Raw genomic sequence first — 3,860 nt, forward strand, 5'->3', positions numbered from 1 at the left:
ACCCCGGCAGACAGAGCAGGCAGCCAGTGACAGGGTAGCTTTAAATAGGTCCCTCTCCCCCTCTCCCCCGCCTTCCCCTCCTCGGGAAAGAAACGTTTGTTGAAACAGGATCCCTGAGGACTCCTCCCCTCCCGCCCCTTAAGCAACAGGCGGGTGGACTAGGGACGGTCCATCTGTCCCGCTCCGCGCCCCCCCGGGCTCCCCCCATCCTCCCTTGGCCTGTGGTGGCCACTACCGAGAGAGGCGAGGGGCAAGGCTGGGCTGGAAAGTGTGTCCCTTGGGGACGGGGGGGGGGGGGGCAGTCCCAGCAGCATCACAGGATGCCAGAGGCCACTCTTTCTCTTGTTTCCCTGAGGGGGAAACTGAGGCCCAGACAATTTGAGTGGATAAAACCGAACCAGAACCCTGGCCTCCTGAGTCTGCACCCAGCCTCCCAGAGAAGGACGCAGACGCTGTTCCCTGTACCGGACAGGCTGTGGGAACACGGAAACCGGACAAAGTAGTCCGCCTCGGAACGCAGGGCTGCCCCTGGTGCATGAGGCACCAGACGGACCCTGGTGAGAGCCAGCGGTGGCTCAAGGGGAGAGAAAATCCCCAAGTCCTCCAGGTGAAGCCTGTCCAGGGTTTGAGCATCATGACTCCAGGGCCCCGGGCAGTGGCTGGGGCAGGGACAGGGAGCGGAGGGGACAGCCCTGGAGCCAGCCCGGTGCTGGCCCGTGCTAATAGCTCTAGTTCATGTCCACCCCTTGCTCCCGAAGGGACACGCCACTCCTTTATTCTCTCTTGAGGAGCCCTAGGCTGGTCTACACCTGGGGTTGGCAGGTGGGTCAAAAAAGAGGAAAATACCAAGTTTATACGGAGTTTCAAAGAGGTATATGGAGCTCACCATCGTAACAAGTGCCAAACCCGAGAACCAGGAAGGAGGCGGCTCTTTCTTTCTTTCAGGGATGGAGGGAGGTCAGATCGGCTCACAGGAGAGGCCTCTCTGCACTGAAGCAGGAGAGAGGCTGGGAGAAGTCCCTGGGGGTGGGGAGGGGGCCTGGCCTGGCTGGAAGGGGTGTCTATAACCTTCTACCAGCTGCAAACAGGGATAGAGAGGAGCTGGGACAGGACTGGCTGGTGTGGGGGTGTTGTCGCACATTATAATAGGCCAAAGAAGGGGGGACGTAAAGAGAGGAAGGGGAGACCAGCAGGGGCGGGGTGGGGGAAGAAACAATCTGGCCCTGCCATCCGGGGCAGTCAGAGGACGGGATTCTCCTGGACTGTCCCCATTTCTCTGGGCACAAAGATGGAGTGGAGGGAAGCCAGCAGGGTGGGGGCAGGTCTGGGAGCCCTGGGCCCAGAAGAGCCAAGCCGGGAGAGAAGGAGACAGAGGCCCCGAGGTCCGCTGGCCCCGGAGGGAACTCCCTCCAGAGGGATTATGGAGCTCTGCGCCAGCAAATCCACTCTTAGGGCTCAGCACTCAGGGCCGAATTCCCCAAATAACTGCCCGCACTTGGGATTTTCCACTTCAGGGATCCGGAAGGTCACATCCCGCTTCCGCTTGTCTTCTCTTAGGTTACAGCTGAAGGATGGGTATGAAGGGACAGACACCTTCTGTCCTCGGGCCCTCAGCGGACCTTGGAATTGAGGAGAACAGGCAGTGGAGGGAACAGTAAGGGAAAGGCAGGTCCCAGTTCAAGAGGAGAGAGAGGCAGCGGAAGATACAGCAGGAAGGCTGGTGGTTAGACATGAGGAGGGACGGGAGGCCAAAGTCCCGGGAGGGGGGCCCACAGGTGCTGGGGGCCCCTGAAGGTCAGTCTTTGTCTGGGCTGCAGGGAGACGAGGGGATCCCCTGGAGCTCACGGGGGTCTGCTCCTCCGTTCCTGGCTCGGAACGCCCTCTGTCTGCCATGTGCTCCCAGGATGCAAGGTGATGGGAGAGAAAACCAGCCCGCCCCTGCACACGTGTAGGCCTTGGTTCTCACTCCCCAGCGCTCACCCCTGCCGGCCCCTCCCAGGGCTGCCCAGTCCTTCCAAGGCCATGGCTCTGGTCCCCGTGGCCAGGCCCATACCCGAAAGCACTGTGCCCTCCCTCTGCCCACACAGCTGGGGCTGCACCCAGCACTGGGGCCAGTGTGCGGCCCCCACGGCGATGCTGCTCACACATTTGGGGCTCAGACAGAGGAACGGCTGGACAGGACACCCCGGGGCCCACTCGCTGCCCAAACATCCCTGACCACCCTCCCCACCTGGGCGAGCACGGAGCCCCAGGGAGTCTACTTCCTTCTCCTCCAGAGCGGGCCTCAGACACCAGGACGTCAGTGGGGTGTGGACGCCCGGTTCCTTGATCTGCGGTGCCTGTGAAGAGAGCCAGCGGTCAGTGTGGGTGTCAGATGGACAGAGCAGAGATCAGGAAGGCCCAGAAAGTAGGAGGTGGGGAGGCCCAGGCCTGGCTGGGGAGTGGGTTTGGGAGGAGGGCAGAGGCCCGTGGGAACAGGTGGTCCTGAATCAGACATTCGGTCAGCACGAGGGTGCATGCATGTGCGGGACCCAGGGGCATGCCTGCGTGGGGCCCCGCGTGTGGGAAGGGGCCACGTGAACGTAGCACATGGAAATTGCAGAGGAGTAGCCCCAGAGGACAGGAGAGGCCGGCCCTGGATTGCACGTGTGCTCAGGCCAGTGGAGCTGAGCGCCGGCGTCCCGGCGAGCGCTGGTCCCCGGGTCGTGTGAGCGCGGTGCATGGTGTACGTGAGAGTCCTTGGGAGAATGTGTGTGTGCACCATGGCCGGCGAGGCCGCTCAGCGCAGATGGGCCGTCAAGGTCTCCCGGAAACAGTTTTGTTTCCTAAGTGACTAGCCTCCTGGGGCCTCGGGCCCAGACTTGAAGGTTGTTTCAAGATCATGAAAGAGAGTGGGGGAGGGAGGGGGCATGGAGGGACACTGGGGAGGCTCTGTCACCCCCACTGCCCCTCCTCCGCCCCTCACCCCACTTCTCTGCCCCAGTTCCAATGCGGACAGACTCAGCCGTCCTCCCCCAGCGTCCAGCCCTCTCTGGGGGCCTCCCCTGCTCCCCCTCCTCCATGCCCTGCAAGCCTCCTCTCCCTTCTCCAGGGCCCCATGCTCCTGTCTGCCCCCGCCTCACCAGGCTTCCAGGGCCTTCTTGGGAATAGAGGGAATTTTCTCCTTCCAGGGGAAGGCTAGCCTGGGCTGACAGCAAGGGCGGGGGGCCTGGAAAGGCCTGAGATGGTCATGGCAAGTGTCCTAGACAGGGGCCTCTCACCCTCCTTCTCCCCCAACTTTTCGCAGGTTGTAGTGACCTTGTGGCGGGATGGTTGGGCTCAGAGCCACAGAGCGCCTGTCTGAGTCCCACTGCTGCCTCAGTTTCCCCACTGGACCACAAGGCTGGTGTTGCATTTTCCCTCCGTCTCTCCCTTGATGTCCCCTCCTCTGCTTTCTTCTGGTCTTTCTTTCCAATTTACTCAAAATGGACTTTACAATCCTTTCTCTCTGTCTCTCCTTGCTTCTGTTGTGTTTTATCCCTCCTCCCAGATGATCTTCATGATCCTTTTTATTGTTAAAATTCCATGCGAAAGAACTCAGAAGACAGAGAGAGGAACACCCGGAATTTTCCTCCATCTCTCTGCCTCTGTGCCTGTACCACCGCCTTTGCCCTCTGCACCACTGTCTGGGTTTGGGCAGCCCCGGGTGCCCGTGCCCGCCCTCCGGAGGAGGCGACCCCGCTCTGGCCTTGCTGCTTCATCTGAAGGGCAGAGAGAAGAGCTGGAAAATCTGAGGTTCCTTTCCAGCTCTGACGGCCGCCAGATCCCAGGTCACCTTCTCCTGGGCTCATGGCTCAGCTCAGGTGAACAGGGGAAGTTAC

Source organism: Hyaena hyaena, unplaced genomic scaffold (assembly GCF_003009895.1).
Source record: "Hyaena hyaena isolate Hyena2069 unplaced genomic scaffold, ASM300989v1 scaffold_281, whole genome shotgun sequence".
NCBI classification, from domain to species: domain Eukaryota; kingdom Metazoa; phylum Chordata; class Mammalia; order Carnivora; family Hyaenidae; genus Hyaena; species Hyaena hyaena.